This window comes from Symphalangus syndactylus, chromosome 5 (genome assembly GCF_028878055.3).
Source record: "Symphalangus syndactylus isolate Jambi chromosome 5, NHGRI_mSymSyn1-v2.1_pri, whole genome shotgun sequence".
Classification (NCBI taxonomy): Eukaryota; Metazoa; Chordata; class Mammalia; order Primates; family Hylobatidae; genus Symphalangus; species Symphalangus syndactylus.
Genome location: NC_072427.2, coordinates 50,724,595 through 50,749,933, shown reverse-complemented (window position 1 = coordinate 50,749,933; position 25,339 = coordinate 50,724,595). Strand labels below are relative to the sequence as shown.

The 25,339-nt window shown below is 58.4% G+C and overlaps 1 protein-coding gene, 2 long non-coding RNA genes and 14 other non-coding genes across 37 annotated transcripts in view; all 17 read right to left on the bottom strand.

Annotated features, from left to right (window-relative positions):
* Window positions 1-587: 587 nt before the first annotated feature.
* Window positions 588-24,342, bottom strand: LOC134736788 (uncharacterized). 21 transcript variants are annotated; one of them, XR_010121046.1, is made up of 22 exons: window positions 24,304-24,342; window positions 23,871-23,916; window positions 22,954-23,025; window positions 22,424-22,554; window positions 21,998-22,042; window positions 21,227-21,357; window positions 20,798-20,841; window positions 19,312-19,456; window positions 18,899-18,943; window positions 18,194-18,365; window positions 17,767-17,810; window positions 16,276-16,420; window positions 15,863-15,907; window positions 15,158-15,291; window positions 14,730-14,774; window positions 13,488-13,532; window positions 13,235-13,355; window positions 11,413-12,856; window positions 9,595-9,724; window positions 9,168-9,212; window positions 7,721-7,852; window positions 7,284-7,332 (listed from the first exon to the last, which is right to left on the bottom strand). It is a non-coding gene; the product is annotated as an uncharacterized lncRNA (long non-coding RNA). The 21 variants fall into 21 exon arrangements; XR_010121050.1 differs by lacking the exon at window positions 13,235-13,355 and having other exon boundaries at window positions 11,413-11,545; window positions 12,812-12,856; XR_010121045.1 differs by lacking the exon at window positions 13,488-13,532 and having other exon boundaries at window positions 11,413-11,545; window positions 12,812-12,856.
* On the bottom strand, window positions 843-924 carry LOC129483663 (small nucleolar RNA SNORD115). Its single transcript, XR_008658169.1, has one exon. It is a non-coding gene; the product is annotated as a small nucleolar RNA SNORD115 (small nucleolar RNA).
* On the bottom strand, window positions 1,052-6,052 carry LOC134736789 (uncharacterized). Its single transcript, XR_010121069.1, has 5 exons — window positions 5,954-6,052; window positions 5,527-5,571; window positions 4,036-4,166; window positions 3,610-3,654; window positions 1,052-1,092 (listed from the first exon to the last, which is right to left on the bottom strand). It is a non-coding gene; the product is annotated as an uncharacterized lncRNA (long non-coding RNA).
* Window positions 3,898-3,979, bottom strand: LOC129483674 (small nucleolar RNA SNORD115). Its single transcript, XR_008658179.1, has one exon. It is a non-coding gene; the product is annotated as a small nucleolar RNA SNORD115 (small nucleolar RNA).
* LOC129483718 (small nucleolar RNA SNORD115) lies at window positions 5,816-5,896 on the bottom strand. The gene has a single exon (XR_008658220.1). It is a non-coding gene; the product is annotated as a small nucleolar RNA SNORD115 (small nucleolar RNA).
* Window positions 7,579-7,660, bottom strand: LOC129483716 (small nucleolar RNA SNORD115). Its single transcript, XR_008658218.1, has one exon. It is a non-coding gene; the product is annotated as a small nucleolar RNA SNORD115 (small nucleolar RNA).
* Window positions 9,457-9,538, bottom strand: LOC129483687 (small nucleolar RNA SNORD115). The gene has a single exon (XR_008658193.1). It is a non-coding gene; the product is annotated as a small nucleolar RNA SNORD115 (small nucleolar RNA).
* On the bottom strand, window positions 11,277-11,357 carry LOC129483711 (small nucleolar RNA SNORD115). The gene has a single exon (XR_008658213.1). It is a non-coding gene; the product is annotated as a small nucleolar RNA SNORD115 (small nucleolar RNA).
* Window positions 13,097-13,178, bottom strand: LOC129483673 (small nucleolar RNA SNORD115). Its single transcript, XR_008658178.1, has one exon. It is a non-coding gene; the product is annotated as a small nucleolar RNA SNORD115 (small nucleolar RNA).
* On the bottom strand, window positions 15,020-15,101 carry LOC129483700 (small nucleolar RNA SNORD115). The gene has a single exon (XR_008658204.2). It is a non-coding gene; the product is annotated as a small nucleolar RNA SNORD115 (small nucleolar RNA).
* On the bottom strand, window positions 16,152-16,233 carry LOC129483712 (small nucleolar RNA SNORD115). The gene has a single exon (XR_008658214.1). It is a non-coding gene; the product is annotated as a small nucleolar RNA SNORD115 (small nucleolar RNA).
* LOC129483704 (small nucleolar RNA SNORD115) lies at window positions 18,057-18,137 on the bottom strand. Its single transcript, XR_008658208.1, has one exon. It is a non-coding gene; the product is annotated as a small nucleolar RNA SNORD115 (small nucleolar RNA).
* LOC129483703 (small nucleolar RNA SNORD115) lies at window positions 19,188-19,269 on the bottom strand. Its single transcript, XR_008658207.1, has one exon. It is a non-coding gene; the product is annotated as a small nucleolar RNA SNORD115 (small nucleolar RNA).
* Window positions 21,089-21,170, bottom strand: LOC129483686 (small nucleolar RNA SNORD115). The gene has a single exon (XR_008658191.2). It is a non-coding gene; the product is annotated as a small nucleolar RNA SNORD115 (small nucleolar RNA).
* LOC129483699 (small nucleolar RNA SNORD115) lies at window positions 22,286-22,367 on the bottom strand. The gene has a single exon (XR_008658203.1). It is a non-coding gene; the product is annotated as a small nucleolar RNA SNORD115 (small nucleolar RNA).
* LOC129483684 (small nucleolar RNA SNORD115) lies at window positions 24,166-24,247 on the bottom strand. Its single transcript, XR_008658189.1, has one exon. It is a non-coding gene; the product is annotated as a small nucleolar RNA SNORD115 (small nucleolar RNA).
* Window positions 24,343-24,350: 8 nt separating the features above from the next.
* Window positions 24,351-25,339, bottom strand: part of LOC129482512 (uncharacterized) — a 39,168-nt gene continuing 38,179 nt past the window's right edge. The window contains exon 26 of the mRNA XM_063640227.1: window positions 24,351-24,433. The gene's annotated coding sequence lies outside the window, so the exon portion shown is untranslated. The remainder of the gene's footprint in view (window positions 24,434-25,339) is intronic.

Below are 25,339 nucleotides of genomic sequence, written 5' to 3'. Positions count from 1 at the left end.
GCCCAAGAGTCCCAGGGCTGACCTGCGGCACCACCAGGTGCCGGCCAGAGCTCTACCTTAACCCAGTCACAGGGAAACAACTCCACCCCCCACCAGGCTCCAGGAGACCCACTGAGATTGCCCATTGCTAAACAGGGACAGTCGCATTCAGGGCCATAGGTGGGGCACTATCCTTGAATCTCCACAACCCAACACCATAGGTCGATTCACGCACCATACTCTGGGGACCAAGAGGTCACCGTTAACCCCGTGGGTAGCCCCTCTGGCCCCCCTCATGTAACCTGGGCAGTCCTTGAGGCCTTACTGCAGCACCGAGCCTCAACTAGGCACTGTCCTATGTTAGGCAGAAGGAACCCTTTCCTGCCTGGACCACCATCACCCCTTCAGGGCTTCAGAGAAGGTGTCCTCCTTGGGTCCGATTCCAAAAAGCCTGCCTTCCAGGAGAACCTTTCCGTCTCAGGTGGAAATTCAGGTCAGCTCCCTGAGAAAACCCTTGTGGTCCAAAGGCTGATCCTTGGGGACCCCACATGGTCTGGCTCATGATCCATAACACCAGCAGGATCCACTCACCTATGCCAGTCTATGCCAAGGGGCCCTCCTAGGTGAAAGAGCTCACTGAAAGACAAAGGCGAAAACGGACTCAGGAAGGAGCCACCAACATTCCCTGCCCCCAGGGAACTGGAGCACCGACACCAAGACCACACAGGGAACCTAGAGCACAGAGACAGGTTGGGCCACCTCCAGATGCCCTTCAGAGCCTCCAGGTCTCAGGTCCAAAATACAGTAGCCCTGTTGGGGACCTTGGGATCCCAGCATCCTTTTCCAAAATTCTCCCCTAGGCTGGGCCTCAGCGTAATCCTATTGAGCATGATTTTTAAGTCATCACCTCTCTTCAGGACAATATAAGGTTCTCATCATTGACCCAACCCAGGGCACCCCCCTTCCCACACATGCATCCAGTGGAACCCGGATGGGCTCACCACAGCTCAGTGCAGGAGACCAGGGCACCAGGAAGGGCTGGAGCTTCAGCGCTGAGCACCTGGCTGACGGACACTGGCCCAGGAAAAGTGAGCCCAACAGAAGTCTTACCATCTAGGGGAACAGGTGGAGAACATGTGACCACTCTCCATGTGGAGAAGGGGGTGTTGGGTGCCAGCTCACACTTGCTCCCCGTCCATGGACACATGTGATGAGATCCATGCGAAATACTGACTCATCACCTATGCAAGTGTCTCTCCCTGCCACCGAACCCGGGAAGGACAAGGCAGGTAGGTCACTGGGCTCAGGCAAAACGCCCAGGGTATGCGGGACTGCAGGACCCAAGAGCACCTCCACTGGCCAAAACGGCTCCTCCGCATGACCCCAGGATTGCCCTGGGACCACTGGGCACAGGTCCGGGCCACCAGCCAGGTCACAGCCAACCAAGGAGGTTGGCCCAGATGCTACACACTACTGCAGACCTGACAGTGGCACAGCCTGCCCCGGGCATGGTGGGCACGCGTACAGGCACCCTCTCCATGCAGGCACCAGAAAAGATAGCCTGGGGCCTCAGGGCCACTTGTTTTCTCTGGTGGGTCCCCATCCATACTCCACATACCTCCCAGACACATAGCCAGTCACACATAGCCAATCCAGAGTCTCATGCTGCCTCTCCTTTCCTTGGTCCCAAGACCCCACCACCCTGGAGGTGACACCATGGCTCCCATGGAGCCTGAGCAACAAACTCCCAGTACAGGTGCCTCAATAGCGGGCCTTCCCAACTCAGGAGGCCACCCTTCACAATACTCGGGTGATCCCCAGCGGGATGCGGGCTGTCCCTTGGCCCAAAGCCCATGAGTCCCAGGGCTGACCTGCAGCACCACCAGGTGCCAACCAGAGCCAACCTTGACCCAACCCCAGGGAAACAACTCCACCCCCCAACCAGGCTCCAGGAGACACGCTGAGATGGCCCATTGCTCAACAGGAATGGTCGCATTCAGGGCCATGTGTAGAGCAGGATCTTTGAATCTCTACTACCCAACCCCATGGGCCCATTCACACACCACACTCCAGGGACCAAGAGCTCCCTTGTTACCCCATGGCACTCTATAGCCCCTCTGGCTCCCCTCATGTGGACCTGTTCTCATCATTGACCCAACCCAGGGAACCCCCTCCCTGCACAAACATCCAGTGGAACCTGGATGTGCTCACCACAGCACAGTTCAGGAGAGCAGGGTGCCAGGAAGGGTCAGAGTTTCAGCCCACGGGGGGCTGAGCACCTGGCTGACAGACACTGGCCCTCAGCCTGCAGGTCCAACACAAGTCTTCCTTCAGGCTCACCATCTGGAGGGACAGGAGGAGGACATGTGTCCAACCAGGGCCTCACATATCAATGTAGAGAAGGGGCTAAGGGATACTCATGTGATGGGATCCATGCTGTACACTGACCCAAGAGGGATGTGGGGCATACTTGGCCCTCTCTGCCACCAAACCCTGGAAAGACAGGGCAAGCAAAAAGTGCTGGCTCAGGCAAGATGCCTAGGCTGTACCCTACTGCAGGCCCCAAGAGCACCTCTACTGCGCAGGCCAGCTCCCACACACGACTCCAGGGCCATACCAGGGACACAGGGCACAGGACAGGGCCATCAACCAGCTCCTGGCCAACCAAGGTGGTTGGCCAGATGCCAAAAGCCGCTGCAGACCTGGCCCTCCCAGAGCCAGCACCTGAGCATTGTGGGCACTGGCCCTGGTGCCCTCTTCAAGCCTGGGGGGCCCCTGGGCCACACTTTCTCTGGTGGGTCCCCATCCATGCCCTGCCTAACTCCGATATACAGAGCCCGGCTATACTCAGCCAATCAGGAACCAGATGGTGTCTTCTCCTTTCCTTGGGCACAAGACCCTGCCACCCTGAGGTGACTCCAAGGCTCAGAAGCAGCCTGGGTGGCAATTCCCTTGACAGCAGGCCTTCTCACCTCAGGAGGACACTCTTTTCACCACTGGACCTCAAGGAAGAGTTGTCCCCAGCAGGATCGGAGCTGCCCCCTTGACCGAAGGCCCCCAAGTCCCAGGACCTGCAGCACCACCAGGTGCCAGCCAGAGCTCAGTCTTCACCCAACCTCACTGAAACAGTGCCGTCCCTAACCAGATTCAAGGAGGTACCACTAAGATGGCCCATTGCTCAACAGGGCCGGTCCCATTCAAGGTCATGGGTGTGGAGCATTCCTTGAATCTTCACAGCCTGACTGTGTGGGCCCAATCACTCACCCCTCTCCAGGGAGAGAGAACTCCAGTGTAACTTCTAGGGTGCACCACATTCCCTGTGCCCCTCCTCCCCATGTGCCCTGGACAGTACTCCAGGCCTGACCTGTCCACCGAGTTTCAGCTGGGAGCTGCCCTACGTTGGGCTGAAGGAACCCTTTGCTGCCTGGACCACTGTCACCCCTGCAGGGCTTCAGGAAAGACATGCTCCTTGGGTCAGATTCCCAAGGAAGTGGCCCTCCTGGAGAAACCATCCCTCCCTGGTGGGGAGTAGGTTGGCAGCCTGAGAAAACCCTAGTTTTCCGAAGGCTGAATGTCGGGGACCCCATGCTGCATCATTCATGGCCCATGACCAAAACAGGATGTACTCACCTATGCCGCTCAAGGCCACAGGGACCACTTGGGCAGAAGAGCTCACTGAAAGACACAGGGGAGAATGGGGGCTCAGGAAGGAGACTCCAACATGCCCCGTCACCAGGGACCTGGAGCCTGGATACCAAGCCAGCACAGGGAGCCTGGGCTGCCTCACGGAGGAGTGCAGAGATAGGGTTGGGCCCGCCAGATGCCCTTCAGGGCCTCGAGGTCTCCAGCCCAAAATACATTTACTCTGTCAGGGACCTCAGAATCCCAGCATCCTCTTCTAAAACTCTCACCTAGGCTGGGCCTCAGCGTAATCCTATTGAGCATGATTTTTAAGTCATCACCTCTCTTCAGGACAATATAAGGTTCTCATCATCGACCCAACCCGCGGTACGCCCCTCCCTGCACATGCATCCAGCAGGACCCAGATGGGCTCACCATAGCTCAGTGCAGGAGCCAAGGGTGCCAGAAGGGCCCAAGCTTCAGTGCACCAGGGACTGGGCACCTGGCTGACTGACACTGGCCCAGTGACAGCGGGCCCAACACAAGTTTTCCTCCGGGGTCACCATCTGGGGAGACAAGAGGAAGACATGTGTCCAAACTGACTTCCATGTGGAGAAGGAGATCAGGGGTGCCAGCTCACCCTTGCTCGCCCTCCATGGACACATGTGATGAGTTCAATGTGAAATGCTGACTCATCAAGTACACGGAGCACCTGTGGCCCTCCCTTCCACTGAACCTGGAGAGGACAGGGCAGGTGGGTCACTGGGCTTGAGCAAAATGCCTAGGCTGTGCTGCACTACAGGCCCCAAGAGCACCTCCACTGTTCAAAATGGCTCCCCTGCATGACCCCAGGGCTGCCCTGGGGCCACTAGGCACAGACCCGGGCCACCAACCAGGTCATGGCCAACCAAGGAGGCTGGCCCAGATGTCACACCCCACCGAAGACCTGGTAGTTGCATGGCCTGCTCCGGGCATGGCGCGCTTGTCCAGGCACCCTGTCCAAGCATGCAACAGAAATCATAGCCTGGAGCTGCAGTGCCACGTGCTTTCTCTGGTGGGTCCCCATCCATACTCTGCACACCTCCCACACACAGAGCCAGCAACACTTGGCGAATCAGGAGACACATGGTGCCCTCTGCTTTGCTTGGGCCCAAGACCCCACCACCCTGGATGTGAACCCAAAGATCAGAAGAAGCTTGAGTGACAAATTCCTGGGACATGTCCCTCGACAGCAGGCCTTCCCACCTCAGGAGGCCACCCTTCCAGACATTTGATGTTGGAAAAAGGGTGATCCCCAGCGGGATTTGGGCTCTCCATTGGCCCAACGCCCACGAGTCCCAGTGCTGACCTGCAGCACCACCAGGTGCCGGCCAGAACTCTGCCTTCACCCAACCCCAGGGAAACAATGCTGCCCCCACACCAGGCTCCAGGAGACCCACTGGGATGGCCCATTTCTCAACAGGGACCATCCCATTCAGGGCCATGGTGGGGTGCGATCCTTGAATCTCCATGAACAAACCCAAGAGGTCCATTTGTGTACGACACGCCAGGCACTGAGAGCTCCCATGTGACCCCTGTGGCACCCCAGAGGCTCTCAGCCACCCTCATGTGGCCTGGGCAATCCTTGAGGTCTGACCCAAGCACCGAGTCTCAGCTAGGAGCTGCACCAAGTCTCAGCTAGGAGCTGCCTTATGTGGGGCTGAAAAAAACCCTTTCCTGCCTGGACCACCATCACCCCTGCAGGGCTTCAGGGAAAGTGTCCTCCTTGGGTCTGATTCCCCAAAATGCCACCCTTCTGGCGAACCTATGCCTCCCGGGTGGGAATTCAGGTGGGCTCCCTGAGAAAACCCTTATGGCTGTAAGGCTGACCCTTGGCGACCCATGTGGCCTTGCTCATGACCCATGACCCCAGCAGGATCCACTCACCTATGCCGATCAATGCCAAGTGGCCTGCCTGGGCAGAAGAGCTCACTGAAAGACACAAGGGGAGAACAGGGGCTCAGGGAGGAGCCACCAACATTCCCTGGCTCAGGGAACCAGAGTGCCAACAGCAAGCCCACAGAGGGAGCCTGGACTGCCTCATGGAGGAGCACAGAGACAGGTTGAGCCATCTCCAGATGCCCTTCAGAGCCTTGAAGTCTCCAGCCTAAAATACAAGGGCTCTGCCAGGGACTTTGGGATCCTACTTTCCTCTTCCAAAATTCTCAACTAGGCTGTGCCTCAGCGTAATCCTATTGAGCATGATTTTTAAGTCACTACCTCTCTTCAGAACACTATAAGGTTCTCAACATTGACCGAACCCAAGGCACCCCCCTCCCTGCACATGCATCCGGCAGGACCACGATATACTCACCACAGCTCAGTGTAGGAGACCAGGGAGCCAAGAAAGGCCTGAGCTTCAGTGTACCAGGGGCTGGGAAACTGGCTGACAGACACTGGCCCAGGGCCATTGGGCCCAACGCAAATCTTCCTCCAGGCTCACCATCTGGGGGGACAGGAGGAGGATATGTGTCCAAATAGGGCCTCACATCTCCATGTGGAGAAGGGGGTAAGGGATACCCCTGTAATGGGTTCCATGTGGAACACTGAGCCATCATGGATGCAGGGCACCCTTGGCCCTCCCCGTCACCAAATCCTGAGAAACAAGGTAGGCTGGTCATTGGGTTCGGGCCAGACACCTGGGCTGCACCATACTTCTGGTCCAAAGAACACCTCCACTGCCCTCACCAGCTCTCCCACATGATCCCAGGGTTGCCCTGTGACCACTGGGCATGGGCCACGGCCACCAACCCACTCCCAGCCAACCAAGGAGGGTAGCCTGGAAGCTACCATTGCAAACCAGGGAGAGAGAACTCCAGTGTAACCTCTAGGGTGCACCACACCTCCCAAACACAGAGCTGGGCTACACTCAGCCAATCAAGGGCCACATGGTATCTTCTCATTTCCTTGGGCCCAAGATCCGAGACCCTGGAGGTGACCCCTTGGCTCAGAAGAAGCCGGGGCGGCAAATTCCCAGTACAAGACCCTAGACAGTGGACCTTCCCACCTCAGAATGCCAATGTTACTGCCACTCAAACATGGAGAACAGGTGACCCCCATGGGACACGGGATGCCCCCTTAGCCCAAAGCCCATGGGTCACAGGACTGGCCTGAAGCACCAGCAGGAGCCGGCCAGATCTCAACCTTGACCCAACCCCATTGAAACTGCACCACCCCTGACCAGACTCAATACGTGCCACTAGGATGGCCCATTGTTCAACAGGATCAGCCCCATTCAGGGACACAGGTGGGATGAGATCCTTGAACCTCCATGGCCCGACCCCATCACCATCCCCCAGGAACACGCCGGGGGATCGAGAGCTCCCACGTGAAACCCGTGGCACCCTGGAGCCCTTCTGGCCCCCCTCATGTGGCCTGGGCAGTCCTCAAGGCCTGACCCGCACACCAGGTCTCAACTGGGTGATGTCCTGCATGGGGCTGAAGGAACCCTTTGCTATCTGGACCATTGTCATTCCTGCAGGGCTTCAGGGAAGGTATCCTCGGGTAAGATTCCCAAGGAAGCTGCCCTCCTGGAGAAACCATCCCTCCCTGATGGGAATCAGGGTCAGCTCCCTGAGGAAACCCTCATGGCCTGAACTCTGACCCTCGGCGAACCCATGCCCATGCCACCAGCAGGATCCACTCACCTATGTTGGTCAATGCCAGGAGGCCCCCCCTTGGCAGAAGAGCTCACTGAAAGACACAAGGGGAGAACTGGGGCTCAGGGAGGAGCCACCCACGTGCCACTTCACTGGGGAACAGAAGGGCCAACACCAAGCCCGCACAGGGAGCCTGGGCTGCCTCACAGAAGAGCGCAGAGACAGAGTTGGGCCTCCTCCAGATACCCTTCAGGGCCTCCAGGGCTCCAGCCCAAAATACAGTGGCCCTGCTGGAAATCTTGGGATACCAGCATTCTCTTCCAAATTTCTTACCTAGGTTGGGCCTCAGCGTAATCATTGAGCATGGTAATTTTAAGTCATCACCTCTCTTCAACACAATATAGGGTTCTCATCATTGACCCAAACCAGGGCACCCCCCCACCTGCCCGCACATGCATCCAGCGGGACCCGGATGTGCTCACCACGGCTCAGTGCAGGAGATCAGGGGGCCAGGAAGGGCCTGAGCTTCAGCACACCAGGGGCTGAGCACCTGGGTGATGGACGCTTGCCAGGGTCCATTGGTCCTGATGCAAGTCTTCCTTCAGGCTCACCATCTGGATGGACAGGAGGAGGACATGTGTCCAAACAGGGCCTCATATGTCCAGGTGGGGAATGGGGTAAGGGATACCCATGTGATGGGATCCATGTGGAACACTGACCTGTCACGGATACAGGGCACCCTCGGCCCTCCCCATCACCAAACCCTGAAAAAACAGGCCAGGCGGATCACTGGGCTTGGGCAAGACCCCTGGTCTTCATGCTATTGCAGACCTTGAGAGCACCTCCAGTGCCCCCTCTGGCTTCTCCTTCACATGATCCCAGGGCTGCCCTGGGGCCACTGAGCATGGGACAGGGTCACCGACATGCTCATGGCCAACCGAGGAGGCTGGCCCAGAAGCCATGTTCCACTGTGGACATGGAAGTTGCATAGCCTGCCGCTGGGCATGGTGGGCACCTGCCCAGGCACTCTCTCCAAGCCACACCTGAAATCACACCTGAAATCACAGGGCCATGTGCTTTCTCTGGTGGGTCCCCATCCATGCCCCACACATGTCCCAAACACAGGGTCGGGCCACCCTTGGCCAATCCTGGGCCACATGGTGTCCTTTCCTTTCCTTAGGCCCAAGACCCTGCCACCCTGGACATGACCCCATGGCACAGAGTCTGGGCAGCAAATTCCCGGGACAGGACCATCAACAGCGGGCCTTCCACCGCACATTCCACTCTTCCAGCCACTCACCCATGGGGAAGGGGTGACCTCCAGCAGGACACAGGTTGTCGACTTGGCCTAAAGCCCATGAGTCCCAGGTCCGGCCCACAGCCCCACCAGGCACGGGCCAGAGCTCAGCCTTGACCCAAACCCAGGGAAACAGCACTGCCCCCCACCAAGTTCAAAGAGGCGCCATGGGATGGTCCACAGCTCAACAGGGTCAGTCCCATTTTGGGCCATGGTTGGGGTACAATACTTGAATCTCCATGACCCAACCCCATGTGCTCATTCAAGCACCCCTCTCCAGGGAAAGAGAACTCTTGCATGACCCCCATGGTGCCCCGGAGGCCCTGTGGCCCCTATCATGTGGCCTGGGCAGTCCTCAAGGCCTGACACATGCACCGAGTCTGAGCTGGGAGCTCTCCTGCATGGGGCTGAAGGAAGTCTTTCCTGCCTGGACCACTGTCATCCCTGCAGGGCTTCAGGAAGGCAACATCTTGGGTCCAATTCCCAAGGAAGCCGCCCTCCTGGAGAAACCGTCCCTCGCCGGTGGAAATACATGTTGGCTCCCTGAGGAAACCCTCCTGTCCTAAAGACTGACCCTCTGTGACCCCACGCGGCCTGATTCATGGCCCATGACACCAGCAGGATGCACTCACCTACGCTAATCAAGGTGAAGGGGCCCTTCTGAGCTGAAGAGCTCACTGAAAGACACAAGGCAAGAATGGGGACTCAGGGAAAAGCCATCAACATGCCCTGCCCCCAAGAAACAGCGCCAACACCAAGTCCGCATAGGGAGCCCGGTGTGCTTCATGGAGGAAAGCAGAGACAGGGTTGGGTCCCTGTGAGAGGCCCTTGAGGGCTTCCAGGTCTCCAGCCCAAAATACAGTGGCCCTGCCAGGGACCTCGTGATTCCCAGCGTCCACTTCCAAAATTGTCACCCAGGCTGGGCCTCAGCGTAATCCTATTGGGCATGATTTTTAAGTCGTCACCTCTCTTCAGGACAATATAAAGTTCTCATCATTGACCCAACCCAGTGCACCCCGTTCCCCATGCATACATCCACAAGGACCTGGATGGGCTCACCAGCTCCATGAAGGAGACCAGGGTGCCAGGAAGGGCCCAAGCTTCAGTACAACAGGACCTGGGCACCTGGCTAATGGCCTCTGGCTGGGGCACAGCAGGCCCAGTGCAAGTCTTTCTCCAGGCTCACCATCTGGGGGGACAGGAAAAGGGCCCATGCAATGGGATTCACATGAAATACTGACCTGTCATGGACACAGGGTACCCTTGGGCCTCCCCACTACTGAACACTGGAAGGACAGGGCAGGGAGGTCACTGGGCTCGGGCAAGACGCCTGGGATGTGCCTACTGCATGCCTCAAGATAACCTCCCCTGCCCACACTGGCTGCTCCACATGACCCCAGGGCTGCACAGAGACCACTGGACACAGGCTAGGGCCACCAACCAGCTCACGGCCAACAAAGAAGGCTGGTCCTGATGCCAGGCACTGTCGCAGACCTGGTAGTTGCATAGCCTGCTCTTGGGCATGGTGGGCGCCCAACCAGGCGCCCTCTCCAAGTGTGCATCAGAAATCGCAGCCTGGGGCCCCATGGGCCCGTGCTTTCTCTGGTGGGTACCCATCCATGCCCTGCACACCTCCCAAACTCAGAGCCAGGCCATACTGGACCAATCGGGGGCCACAGGGTGTCTTCTCTGCTCCTTGGGCTCAAGACCCACCTGGAGGTGATGCCATGGCTCAGTAGCAGCCTGGGCAGCAAACTCTCAGGACAGGACCCTCCACAGCAGGCCTTCCCACCTAAGGGGGCCATGCACCCTGACACTGGAACTCAGGAAAGATGTGACCCCCAGCAGAACTCAGGCTGCCGACCTGGCCCAAAGCCCACAAGTCCCTGGGCCAGCCTGCAACACCATCAGGTGCTGGCCAGAGCTCAAGCTTGACCCATCCCCACTGAAACAGTGGCACCCCCACCAGGCTCAACGTGGAGCCACCGGGATGGCTCATTGCTCAACAGCATCAGTCCCATTCAGGGCCACAGGTGGGCGCGATCCTTGAAACACTGCGGCCTGACCCTGTGGGCCTGATCACTCTGTCACCACCCGTACAACAAGCCTGAAGACCGAGAGCTCCTGCATGACCCCTGTGGTGCCTCACAGCCTGTGTGGCACCCCGCATGTGGCCTGGGCAGTTCTCGAGGCCTGACCCATGCACAGAATCTCATCTGGGAGCTGCCTGCCCTGCAGGGGCTGAAAAAACCCTTTGCTGCTTGAAACATCATCACTTCTGCAGGTCTTCAGAAAAGATGTCCTCCATAGGTCCAATTTGAAAGAAAGTGGCCCTCTGGGAGAGCCCATCCCTCCCCAGTGGGGATTCCCCTGCTCCCTGAGGAAACCCTGCTGACCTGGAGTCCCCACATGGCCTGGCTCATGGCCCATGACACCAGAAGGTTTCACTCACCTATGCTGGTCAACGCCAGGGGGCCCACTTGGGCAGAAGAGGTCATTCAAAGACACAAGGGAGAAAGGGGACTCAGGGAGGAGCCACCAACCTGCCCTGCCCCTGGGGAATGGGACTCTGACACCAAGCCCACACAGGGAGCCTGGGATGCCTCATGGAGGAATGCAGAGACAGGGCTGGGGGCCGCCAAGATGCCCTTCAAGGCCTTGAGGTCTCCAGCCCAAAATACAGTGGCCCTGCCAGGGACCTCAGGATCCCAGCATCCTCTTCCAAAATTCTCCCCTAGGTTGGGCCTCAGCATAATTCTATTGAGCATGATTTTTAAGTCGTCACCTCTCTTCAGACAATATAAGGTTCTCATCATCGACCCAACCGAGGGCAACTCCCTCCCATGCATGCATCCAGTGGGACCCAGATGGGCTCACCACAGCTCAGGGCAGGAGACCAGGGCTCCAGGAAGGGCCTGAGCTTCAGCCCATCAGGAGCTGGGGACCTGGCTGACAGACACTGGCCCCGGGTCCATTGGTTCCAATGCAAGTCTTCCTCCAAGCTCACCATCTAGGACAGGAGGACATGTGTCCAAGTAGGGCCTCATGCCTCCATGTGGGGAAGGTGGGTAGGGGATATCCATGTGATAGGATCCATGCGGAGCACTGATGCATCACGGAGATGGACACAGACCACCCTTGGCCCTCCCAGCCACCCAACCCTTGAAGGACAGGGCAGATGGGTCACTGGTCTCACCCAAAAAGTCCAGGCTGTGCCCTACTGCAGGCCCTGAGAGCACCTCCACTGCCCTGCCAGCTGCCCTGCACAATGCCAGGTCCACCCTGAGACCACTGGGCACAGGCCAAGGCCACCAATCAGCACACGGCCAACCCGGAGGCTGGCCCGGATGCCATATGCTGCTGCAGACTTGGCAGTTGAGAGCCTGCCCCTGCCCCTTTCCAAGCACACACTGGAAATCACAGCCTGGGGCTCCAGGGCTACATACTTTCTCTGATGGGTCCCCATCCATGCCCTGCACACCTCCCAAACACAGAGCCAGGCCACACTCAACCAATCTGGGGGCACATGGTATGCTCCCCTTTCCTTGGACCCAAGATGCTGCCACCCTGGAGGTGACTTCATGGCTCAGAAGCAGCCCGGGTGGCAAATTCCCAGGACAGGTTGCTCAACAGTGGGACTTCCCGCCTTAGGAAGCCACCACTCCCGCCATTCAACCTCCGGGAAGGGGTAACCCCAAGCATGACCCAAGCTGTCCCCATGGCCCAAAGCCCACGAGTTCTAGGGCCAGCCTGCAGCACCACAGGCACTGGCCAGAGCTCAGCCTTGACCTAGCCCCAGGGAAACGGCACCACCCACCACCAGACTCAAGGAGGTGCCACTGGGATGACACATTGCTCAACAGGGTCAGTCCCATTCAGGGCCATGGGAGTCCTTGAAACTCCACGGCATGACCCCCACAGACCCGATCGCCTACCCCTCTCTGCAGACCCCCCGTAGCACCCCGGAGACCCTGCGGCCACCTCACGTGTCCTGGGCAGTCCTCAGGGCCTGACCGATGCACCGAGCCTCAGATGGGAGCTGCCTGCATGGGGCTGAATGAACCCTTTCCTGCCTGGACCACCATCACCCCTGCTGGGCTTCAGGATAGGCATCCTTCTTGGGTTTGATTCCCAAGGAAGTGACCCTTCTGGACAACTCATCCCCGGTGGGAATTAAGGTCCACACTTTTAGGAAACTCTCATGGCCTGAAGGCATCTGCTTGGTGACCCCACTTTGCCTCGCTCATGACCCATGACCTAAGCAGGATCCACTCACCTGTGCCGGTCAATGTCAGAGGGCCCACCTGGGCAGAAGAGCTCACTGAAAGACACAGGGGAGAATGGGGGTTCTGGAAGGAGCTGCCCACATGCCCTGCCCGGGAACCAGAGCGCCAACACCAAGCCCACACAGGGAGCCAGGGCTGCCTCACGGAGGAGCGCAGAGACAGGGTTGGACCCCCTCAAGATGCCCTTTAGGGCCTTGAGGTCTCTAGTCCAAAATACAGTGGCCCTGCCTGTATTTGGAATCCCAGCGTCCTCTTCCAAAATTTTAACCTAGACTGGGCCTCAGCGTAATCCTATTGAGCATGATTTTTAAGTCATCACCTCTCTTCAGGACAATATAAGGTTCTCATCATCGACCCAACCCAGGGCACGCCCCTCCCCGCGCATGCATCCAGTGGGACCCGGATGTGCTCACCACAGCTCAGTGCAGGAGACCAGGGCATTGGGAAGGGCCTGAGCTTCAGGGCACTGGGGGCCAGGGACCTGGCTGACGGACACTGGCCCAGAACCAGGGGGTCTTCCTCTGGGCTCACCATCTGGTGAGATAGGTGGAGGACAGGTCCAAACAGGGCCTCACCCTGCCATGTGGGGAAGAGAGCGGGCAGCGCCGGCTCACACATGCTTTCCCTCCATGTACCCATGTGATGGGATCCATAAGGAACACTGACCTGTCATGGACGCGGGGGACCCTTGGCCCTCCCTGCTACCGAACCCTGGAAGGACAGGGCAGGTGGTTCACTGCGCTCAAGCAAGAACACCTGGGCTGTGCCCTACTGCAGGCCCCAAGAGCACCTCCACTGCCCATGCCAGCTCCCCCGAACAACCCCAGGGCCGCGCCAGGACTCCTCGGCACAAGCCAGGGCTATCAACCAGCTCATAAGCAATCAAGGAGGCTAGCCTGGATGCCACGAACTGCTGCAGACCTGGCAGTCACATAGCCTGCACCTGGGTGTGGAGAGTGTCCACTCAGATGCCCTTTATAAGCATGCTGGAAATCGCATCCTGGGGCCCCAGGGCCACGTGCCTTCTCTGGTGGGTCCCCATTCATGCACCACATACCCCCCAAACACTCTCCCCACTCTCAGCCAATCAGGGGACACATGATGTCCTCTCCTTTCCTTGGACTGAAGATCCTGCCTCCCTGGAGGTGAACCCATGGCTCAGAAGCAGCCTGGACAGCAAATTGGTGGGATAGGACCCTTGACAGCAGGCCTTTCAACACAGGATGCCTGCCACCCTTCAGGCCACTCCACCTCTGGGTAGGATAACCTCCAGAGGCAGGCGGGCTGCACCCTTGGCCCAAAGCCCACGATTCCCAGGGCCAACCACCAGGTGCGGGCCAGAGCTCAGCCTTGACCCAACCCCATTGAAGCCACACTGCCCACACCAGGCTCAAGGAGACACCAGGCTCAAGGAGGCACCAGTGGGATAGCCCATTGCTCAACAGGGTTGGTCGCATCAGGGCAATGGGTGGGGCCTGACCCTTGAATCTTGGCCTGAATCCATAAACTCGATCACCCACACCCTGCTGCCATCCCACCAGCCCTGGCAAGCCTCAAGGATGGAGAGTTCCTGCTTAACACCTGTGGCCTCCGGAGATCCTGTGGAACCCCTCACATTGCCTGGGAGTCATCAAGCCCTCACCCATGCACAGAGTCTCAGCTAGAGGCTGTACTGCATTGGGTTGAAGGGAACCTTTCCTGCCTGGACCACCGTCACTCCTGCACAGCTTCAGGGAAGGCAAACTTCATGGAACCAGTTTCTATGGAAGACATCCTCCTAGAGAAACCATCCCTCCCCAGTAGGGATTCAGGTCAGCTCCCTGAGGAAACCCACATGGCCTAAAGGTGACCTCCAGCAACCCTACGCACCCTGGCTCATGGACCATGACACCAGCAGGATGTACTCACCTATGCCCATCAAGACCATGGGGACCGGCTGGGCAGAAGAGCTCACTGAAAGACACAGGGGAGAACGGGTACTCAGGGAAAAGCTGACAATATGCCCCTTCCCAGGAGAACAGGAAGGCAAACACCAAGCAACACAGTGAAAGTGGGTTGCCTCATGGACAAGCGCAGAGACAGGTTTCAACAGCCCTGAGATGCCCGTCAGGGCCTCAAGGACTTCAGCCAAAAATAAGAGTGGCCCAGATGGGGATCTCAGGATCCGAGCAGCCTCTTCCAAAATTCTAACCTAGGCTGGGCCTCAGCATAATCCTTTTGAGAATGATTTTTAAGTCATCACCTCTCTTCAGGACAATAGAAGGTTCTCATCATCGACCCAACCCAGGGCAACCCCCTCCGCACCCATGCATCCAGCAGTACCCAAATGGGCTCACCAAGCTTAGTACAGTGACTAGGGCACCAGGAAGGGCCTGAGATTCAGCATAACACAGGCTGGACGCCGGGCTGACCGATGGACAGTGATGTAGAGCCAACGGCCCTAATAAAAGTCCTCCTCCAGGGCCACCATCTGGGGGGACAGGAGGAAGACATGTGTCCAATCAGGGGCTCATGTGGGAAAGGGAGCAAGGGGTGCCTGCACACACATGTCCTCCCTCCATGGACACATGTGATGGGATCCAGGTGAAACAGTGACGGTAATGGACCCAGGGAAACCTTGGCTTTCCCCGCCACCAAACCCTACAAGCCTGACCCCATGGGCCTGATTGCCCACCTCTCTCCGGGGATGGAGAGTCCCCCACCTAATCCCCGTGGCACCCCGGAGCCCCTGTTGCCCCGCTCATGTGGCCCGGGCAGTCCTCGAGGTCAGACGCAGGCACCGAATGTCAGCAGGGAGCTGCCTCGCATGAGACTGAAGGAAACCTTTCCAGCCTGGACCACCATCACCCCTGCAGGGCTTCAGTAAAGGTGACCTCCTGGGGTCAGATTCCCCAGGAAGCCACCCTCTGGAGGACCAACCCATCCCTCCACGGTGGGGATTCAGGTTGGCTCCCTGAGGAAAACTTCCTGTCCTGAAGGCTGACCCCCAGTGACCCCATGTGTCTGGCTCATGGCCCTTGAACCCAGCAGGATCCACTCACCTATGCTTGTCAAGGCCAGGGGACCCGCCTGAGCAGGAGAGCTCACTGAAAGAATCAAGGGGAGAACAAGGGCTCAGGAAGGAACCACCAATCTCACCCGCCCCCAGAAAACCAGAGTGCCAACACCAAGCCCGCACAGAGAGCCTGGGCTGCCTCACAGAGGAGTATAGGGACAGGGCTGGGCCCCTCAGATACCCTTCAGGGCCTCCAGGTCTCCAGCCAAAAATACAGGGTCCCTCCTGGGGACCTCAGGATCCCAGCATCCTCTTCCAAAATTCTAACCTAGGCCAGGCCTCAGCATAATCCTTTTGAGAATGATTTTTAAGTCATCACCTCTCTTCAGAACAATATAAGGTTCTCATCATGGACCCAACCCAGGGCACCTCCCACCCTGCCCAGGCATCCAGCAGTACCTGAAAGGGCTCACCAAGCTCAGTGCAGGAGACTATGGCAACAGGAAGGGCCTGAGCTTCAGCACATCAGGGGCTGGACGCCAGGCTGACGGACACTGACGTGGGGCCAGCGGCCCCAATACAAGTCCTCTTCCAGGGCCACCATCTGGGGGGACAGTAGGAGGACATCTGTCCAACCAGAGGCTCATGCATCCATGTGGTGAAGAGGGTGGGGGTTGGGGGGTGCCAGTTAATACATGCTGTCCCTCCGTGGACCCATTTGATGGGATCCATGGGAAACACTGATGTGTCACAGACACACGGGACCCTGGGTCCTCCCTGTCAGGGAACCCCGTGAGGACACGGCAGGCGGGTCACTGGGCCCGGGCAAGACACCCAGGCTGCACCCTACTGCAGGCCTCCAGAACACCCCCACTGCCCATACTGGCTGTCGCACACGACCCCAGGGCTGCACCCGAACCCCCGGGAAAGGGCCAGGGCCACCAACAGCTCACGGACAACCAAGTAGAATGGCCCAGTCACCTCTTGCCACTGCCGACCTGAAAGTTCCACAGCCTGACCCTGGGTGTGGAGGGGGCCCAGGACCGTCTCCAAGCATGCACTCAGAAATTGCAGCCTGGGGCCCGAGGTCCATGAGTTTCCTCTGGTGGGTCCCTATCCGTGCCCCACACAACACCTCCCACACTCAGAGCAGGGCCACACTCAGCCAACTGAGGGAAACACGGTGTCCTCTCCTTTCCTTGGGCCCAAGACCCTGCCACCCTGGAGGTGACCCCATGGCTCAGAAGCAGCCTGGATGGCAAATTTCCAGGACATTTCCTTCCACAGCAGGCCTTCCCACCTCAGGAGGACGCCCTTCCTGCTGCTCACCTACAAGGAAGGGGTGACCCCCAGCGGGACACAGGCTGCAACCTGGGCCCAAAACCCATGAATCTCAGGGCTGGACTGCACCACCATCAGGCGCTGGCCAGAGGTAGTCTTGACCCAACCTCAGGGAAACAGCGCCACCCCAAACTTGGTTCAAAGAGGTGCCCCTGGGATGCCCCAATGCTTAATAGGGTTGGTTTCCTTCAGGGCCATGGGTGTGGTGTGATCTTTGAATCTGGGGCCCGACCCCATGGGACAAATTGCCCACCACTCTTCAGGGTCAGAGAGACCCTTCGAGGCCCCTGTGGTGCCCCAGAGCCCTTGTGGCCCCCCTCATGTGGCCTGCCCATCCTAGAGGCCTAACCCAACCACCGAGTCTCTGCTGGGCTCTGCCCTGCCTGGGGCTGAGGGAACCCTTTCTTGCCTGGACCACTGTCAACCCTGCAGGGCTTCAGAGAAGGCATCCTACTTGGGTCAGATTCACAAGGAAGCTGCCCTCCTGGAGAACCCATCCCAGTTTGGGATTCAGGTCGGCTCCTGAGGAAACCCTCATAGCTCAAATGCTGACCCTTGGCAACCCTATAGATTGGCGCATGGCCCATGACCCATGCAGGAGGCACTCACCTATGCTGGTCAATGCCAGGGAGTCTGCTGGGCGAAAGAGCTCACTGAAAGACACAAGGGAGAACAGGGGCTCAGGAAAGAGCAGCCAAAATGCCCAACCTCCAGGAAAGCAGAGCGCCGACACCAAGCCCACACAGGGAGCTTGGGCTGCCTCATGGAGGGTGAAGAGAGAGGGTTGGGCCCCCACGAGGTGCCCTTCAGGGCTTCCAGATCTCCACTCCAAAATACAGTGACCCTGTCAGGGATCTTATTGATTCCCAGTGTCCTCTTCCAAAATTGTCACCTAGAGTGGGCCCAGCGTAATCCTATTGAGCATGATTTTTAAGTCATCACTTTTCTTCAGGACAATATAAGGTTCTCATCATTGACCCAATCCAGAACACATTCCTCCCCACGCATGCATCCAGCGGGACCCGGATGTTCTCACCACAGCTCAGTGCAGGAGACCAGGGCACCAGGAAGGGCATGAGCTTCAGTGCACCGGGGTCTGGCATCTGGCTGATAGACTTTGGCTTGGGGCTAGGGGACCCAAGAAGAGCCTTCTTCCAGGTTCACTATCTGGAGGGGTGGGGGTCAGGTGTCCAAACAGGGCCTCAGATCTCCATGTGGGAAAGGGAGCAAGGGGTGCCTGCTCACACATGTCCTCCCTCCATGGACACATGTGATGGGATCCATGTGAAACAGTGACAGTAATGGACCCAAGGAACCCTTGGCTTTCCCCGCCACTGAACCCTACCAGCCTGACCCCATGGGGCCAATTGCCCACCTCTCTCTGGGGATGGAGAGCCCCCGCATAATCCCCGTGGCACCCTGGAGCCCCTGTTGCCCCGCTCATGTGGCCCGGGCAGTCCTCGAGATCAGACGCAGGCACCGAATGTCAGCAGGGAGCTGCCTCGCATGAGACTGAAGGAAACCTTTCCAGCCTGGACCACCATCACCCCTGCAGGGCTTCAGTGAAGGTGACCTTCTGGGGTCAGATTCCCCAGGAAGCCACCCTCTGGAGGACCAACCCATCCCTCCACGGTGGGGATTCAGGTTGGCTCCCTGAGGAAAACTTCCTGTCCTGAAGGCTGACCCCCAGTGACCCCATGTGTCTGGCTCATGGCCCGTGAACCCAACAGGATCCACTCACCTATGCTTGTCAAGGCCAGGGGACCCGCCTGAGCAGGAGAGCTCACTGAAAGAATCAAGGGGAGAACAAGGGCTCAGGAAGGAACCACCAACCTCACCCACCCCCAGAAAACCAGAGTGCCAACACCAAGCCCACACAGAGAGCCTGGGCTGCCTCACAGAGGAGTACAGGGACAGCGCTGGGCCCCCCAGATACCCTTCTGGGCCTCCAGGTCTCCAGCCAAAAATACAGGGGCCGTCCTGGGGACCTCAGGATCCCAGCATCCTCTTCCAAAATTCTAACCTAGGCCGGGCCTCAGCATAATCCTTTTGAGAATGATTTTTAGGTCATCACCTCTCTTCAGAACAATATAAGGTTCTCATCATCGACCCAACTCAGGGCACCTCCCTCCCTGCCCAGGCATCCAGCCATACCTGAATGGGCTCACCAAGCTCAGTGCAGGAGACTATGGCAACAGGAAGGGCCTGAGCTTCACCACATCAGGGGCTGGACGCCGGGCTGACAGACACTGACGTGGGGCCAGCGGCCCCAATACAAGTCCTCTTCCAGGGCCACCATCTGGGGGGACAGTAGGAGGACATCTGTCCAACCAGAGGCTCATGCCTCCATGTGGTGAAGAGGGTGGGGGTTGGGGGGTGCCAGTTCACTCATGCTCTCCATGGACCCATTTGATGGGATCCATGGGAAACACTGATGTGTCACAGACATGGGGGACCCTTGGCCCTGCCTGTCAGGGAACCCCGTGAGGACACAGCAGGCGGGTCACTGGGCTCGGGCAAGACACCCAGGCTGCACCCTACTGCAGGCCTCCAGAGCACCTCGACTGCCCACACTGGCTGTCCCACACAACCCCAGGGCTGCACCCGAACCCGTGGGAAAGGGCCAGGGCCACCAACAGCTCACGGACAACCAAGTAGACTGGCCCAGACACCTCATGCTGCTGCCGACCTGACAGTTGCACAACCTGACCCTGGGCGTGGAGGGGGCCCAGGACTGTCTCCGAACATGCACTCAGAAATTGCAGCCTAGGGCCCGAGGGCCACGCGCTGTCTCTGGTGCGTCCCTATCTGTGCCCCACACAACACTTCCCACACACAGAGCAGGGCCACACTCAGCTAATTGAGGGAAACACAGTGTCCTCTCCTTTCGTTGGGCCCAAGACCCTGCCACCCTGGAGGCGACCCCATGGCTCAGAAGCAGCATCGACAGCAAATTGCTGGGACAGTTCCTTCCACAGTAGGCCTTCCCACCTCAGGAGGATGCCCTTCCCACCACTCGCCCACAAAGAAGGGGTGACCCCCAGTGGGACAAAGGCTGCACCCTGGACCCAAGGCCATGAATCTCAGGGCCAGACTGCACCATCATCAGGCGATGGCTGGAGATAGTCTCGACCCAACCTCAGGAAAACAGCGCCACCCCAAACTTGGTTCAAAGAGGCGCCCCTGGGATGCCCCAATGCTTAACAGGGTCGGTTCCCATCAGGGCCATGGGTGTGGTGTGATCCTTGAATCTGGGGCCCGACCCCATGGGCCAAATCGCCCACCACTCTTCGGGGTCGGAGAGACCCTGCGAGGCCCCTGTGGTGCCCCAGAGCCCTTGTGGCCCCCCTCATGTGGCCTGCCCATCCTAGAGGCCTAACCCAACCACCGAGTCTCTGCTGCACACTGCCCTGCCTGGGGCTGAGGGAACCCTTTCTTGCCTGCACAACTGGCACCCCTGCAGGGCTTCAGAGAAGGCATCCTACTTGGGTCAGATTCACAAGGAAGCTGCCCTCCTGGAGAACCCATCCCAGGTGGGGATTCAGATCGGCTCCTGAAGAAACCCTCATTGCTCAAATGCTGACCCTCGGCAACCCTATAGACTGGCGCATGGCCCATGACCCAACCAGGGGACACTCACCTATGCCAGTCAATGCCAGGGAGTCTGCTGAGTGAAAGAGCTCACTGAAAGACACAGGGGAGAACAGGGGCTCAGGAAAGAGCAGCCAAAATGCCCAACCTCCAGGAAAGCAGAGCGCTGACACCAAGCCCACACAGGGAGCTTGGGCTGCCTCATGGGGGTGTGAATAGACAGGGTTCGGCCCCCATGAGGTGCCCTTCAGGTCTTCCAGGTCTCCACCCCAAATTACAGTGGCCCTGCCAGGGACCTCATTGATTCCCAGTGTCCTCTTCCAAAATTGTCACCTAGAGTGGGCCTCAGCGTAATCCTATTGAGCATGATTTTTAAGTCATCACCTTTCTTCATGACAATATAAGGTTCTCATCATCGACCCAACCCAGGGCACATTCCTCCCCACGCATGCATCCAGCGGGACCTGGATGTTCTCACCACAGCTCAGTGCAGGAGACCAGGGCACCAGGAAGGGCATGAGCTTCAGTGCACCAGGGTCTGGCATCTGGCTGATGGACATTGGCTTGGGGCTAGGGGACCCAAGAAGAGTCTTCTTCCAGGTTCACTATCTGGAGGGATGGGGGTCAGGTGTCCAAACAGGGCCTCACATCTCCATGCGGGAAAGGGAGCAAGGGGTGCCTGCTCACACATGCTCTCCCTTGTATCCCAGACAAGGGACCCGTGGCCCTCCCTGTCAGGGAACCGCGTGAGGACATGGCAGGTGGTGATGGGATCCATGTGGTGGGATCCATGTGAAACAGTGATGGTAATGGACCCAGGGAACCCTTGGCTCTCCCCACCACCGAACCCTACAAGCCTGACCCCATGGAGCTGATCGCCCACCTTTCTCCGGGGATGGAGAGCCTCTGCATAATCCCTGTGGCACCCTGGAGCCCTTGTTGCCCCGCTCATGTGGCCAGGGCAGTCCTCGATTTCAGATGCAGGCACGGAATGTCAGCAAGGAGCTGCCCCGCATGAGACTGAAGGAAACCTTTCCAGCCTGGACCACCATCACCCCCGCAGGGCTTCAGTGAAGGTGTCCTTCTGGGGTCAGATTCCCCAGGAAGCCACCCTCTGGAGGACCAACCCATCCCTCCATGGTAGGGATTCAGGTTGGCTCCCTGAGGAAAACTTCCGGTCCTGAAGGCTGACCCCCAGTGACCCCATGTGTCTGGCTCATGGCCCATGAACCCAGCAGGATCCACTCACCTATGCTTGTCAATGCCAGGGGACCCGCCTGAGCAGGAGAGCTCACTGAAAAAATCAAGGGGAGAACAAGGGCTCAGGAAGGAACCACAAACCTCACCCGCACCCAGAAAACCAGAGTGCCAACACCAAGCCCACACAGAGAGCCTGGGCTGCCTCACAGAGGAGTATAGGGACAAGGCTGGGCCCCCTAGATACCCTTCAGGGCCTCCAGGTCTCCAGCCAAAAATACAGGGTCCCTCCTGGGGACCTCGGGATCCCAGCACCCTCTTCCAAATTCTAACCTAGGCCGGGCCTCAGCATAATCCTTTTGAGAATGATTTTTAAGTCATCACCTCTCTTCAGGACAATATAAGGTTCTCATCATCGACCCAACCTAGGGCACCTTCCTCCCAGCCCATGCATCCAGCAGTATCTGAATGGGCTCACCAAGCTCAGTGCAGGAGACTAGGGCACCAGTCAGGGCCTGAGCTTCAGCATAGCAGGGGCTGGACGCCAGGCTGACTGACACTGGCCCAGGGCCATTGGTCCCAACACCACTCTTCCTCCCGTTTCATGATCTGGGGGAACAGGAGTAGGATAGCTGTCCAAACACAACCTCAGTCCTCTATGTGAGCAGAAGGTTTGGTGTGGCAGTTCAAGTATACTCGCCCTCCATGGACCTATGTGATCGTTTTCATGCGGAACACTGGCCCATCATGGACACAGGGTACCTAATGCTCTTTTAGCCACAGAACTCTGGAAGGACAGGGCAGGCTGGTCACTGGGCCCCTACTGGCTCCCCCACACAACCCCAGGGTCACTCCAGGACTCCTAGGCACAGGCCAGGGCCACCAACTCATTCACAGGAAACCAAGGAAGCTGGCCTAGATGTCAGATGCCGCTACAGCCCTGGCAGTCACATAGCCTATCCCTGTGCATGTTGGGCGCCCACCCAGATGCCCTATCCCAGCACATACTGGAAATCACAACCTGGGGTCCAAGGGCCACAGTTTTCTCTGGTGGGTCTGCATCCACGCCCCACTCACCTCCTGAACACAGAGTAGGGCTACAATCAGCTAATCAGGGGACACACGGCATCTTCTCCTGTCCTTGGGCCCAAGATCTGCTACCCTGGAGGTGACCCCATGACTCAGAAGCAGCGTGGGCAGCATATTCCAAGGACAAGTCCCTAGACAGCAGGCCTTGCAACCTCAGGAGGCAACCATTCCCAACACTTGCCCATTGGGAAGGGATGACTTCTAGCCACGGGGAAGGGGGGACTTCCAGGGGGAGCAGGCTGACCCCTTGGCCCAAAGCCGACGAGTCCACGGCCAGACCTCAGCACCACCAGGCACCAGCCAGAGCCCAGCCTTGACCCAAACCTAGGGAAACAGCACCGCCCCCCTCAAGGCTCAATGAGGCCCATGGAATGGCTCATTACTCAACATGGTCTGTCACATTCAGGGCCATACATTGGGTGCAATCCTTAAATCTCCACAGCTCGACTCCATGGGCCCTATCATCCACCTTTCTCCACGAATGGAGAGCTCCTATGTGACCTCCCTGGTGTCCCAGAGCCCCTATTGGCCCCTCAGGTGGCCTGGGCAGTCCTCAAGGCCAGACTCGAACACCTAGACTCAGCTGGGAGCTACTATGTGTGAGACTGAAGGAACCCTCTCCTGCCTGGACCACCGTCATCCCTGCAGGGCTCCAGGGAAGGCGTCCCCCTTGGGTCCAATTTCCCAGGAAGCCACCCTCCTGGAGGACCAACCTATCCCTCACCGGTGGGGATACAGGTTCACTCCCTGAGGAACCTCTCCTGTCCCAAAGGCTGACCCTCAGTGACTCTACCCGTCCTGGCCCATGGCCCATGATGGCAGCAGGATCCACTCACCTATGCCCGTGAATGCCGGGGTGCCCCGCCTGGGTTGAAGAGCTCACTGAAAGACACAAGTGGAGAAGGGGGGCCCAAGGAGGAGCTGTCCACCTGCCCCGCCCCAGGGAACTGGACCACCAACAGCAAGCCCACACAGGGAGCCTGGGCTGCCTCACGGAGGAGCACAGAGACAGGGTTGGACCCCCCAGATGCCCTTCAGGGCCACCAGGGCTCCAGCCCAAAATAAATAAATAAAGTCCCCTACTGGGGACTTCGGGATCCCAGCATCCTCTTCCAAATTCTCACCTAGGGTGGGCCTCAGCGTAATCCTATTGAGCATGAATTTTAAGTCATCACCTCTCTTCAGGATAATATAAGGTTCTCATCATCGACCCAAACCAGGGCACCCGCCGCCCCATGCATGCATCCAGAGGGACCAGGATGTGCTCACCACAGCTCAATGTAGGAAACCAGGACAACAGGTAGGTCCCAAGCTTCAGCACACCAGGGTGGGCACTTGGCTAATGGCCACTGGCCTGGGTCCATTGGGCCCAATGCAAGTCCTCCTCCAGGCTCACCATCTGGAGGGACAGGAAGAGGGTATGTGTCCAAACACAGCCTCATGCTTCCATGTGGGGAAGGGGTAAGGGATACCCATGTGATGGGGTCCATGAGGAACACTGACCTAGCATGGACGTGGGGCACGCTTGGCCTTCCCCATCACCAAACCCTGAAAAAACAGGGTAGGTGGGTCACTCAGTTTGGGCAAGAAACCTGGGCTGTGCCCTACTGAAGGCCTTGATAGCATCTCCACTGCCCACGCTGGCTGCCCCACACGATCCCAGAGCCACTCTGGGACCACAGGGCACAGGCCAGGGGAACCAATCAGCTCATGGCCAATCAAGGAGAGTGGCCCAGAAGCCATGTGCCGCTGTGGAGATGGAAGTTGCATAGCCTGCCCCAGGGCATGGTGGGCACCTGCCTAGGTGCTATTTGCAAGCCACACCTGAAATCGAAGCCTGGAGTCCCAGGGCCACGTGCTTTCTCTGGCGGGTCCCTATCCATGCCCCGCACATGTCCCAAACACAGAGTGAGGCCACCCTTGGCCAACCGTGGGCTACATAATGTCCTCTCTTTCCTTAGCCCCAGACTCCACCACCCTAGAGGTGACCCCATTGCTCAGAAGCAGCCTAGGTAGTAAATTCCTGGGACAGGACCATCAACAGCAGATCTTCCAACCTCAGGATCCACTCTTCCAGCCACTCACCAACAGGCAAGGGGTGACCTCCAGCAGGACATGGCTGCCAAATGGACCAAAGCCCACAAGAACCTGGGCTGGCCTGCAGCATCACCAGGCACTGGCCAGAGCTCAGCCTTGACCCAAACCCAAGGAAACAGCCCTGCCTCCCACCAGGCTCAAAGAGGCCCCACTGAAATGGCCCATTACTCAACATGGTTGGTCGCATTTAGGGCCACGGTTGGGATGT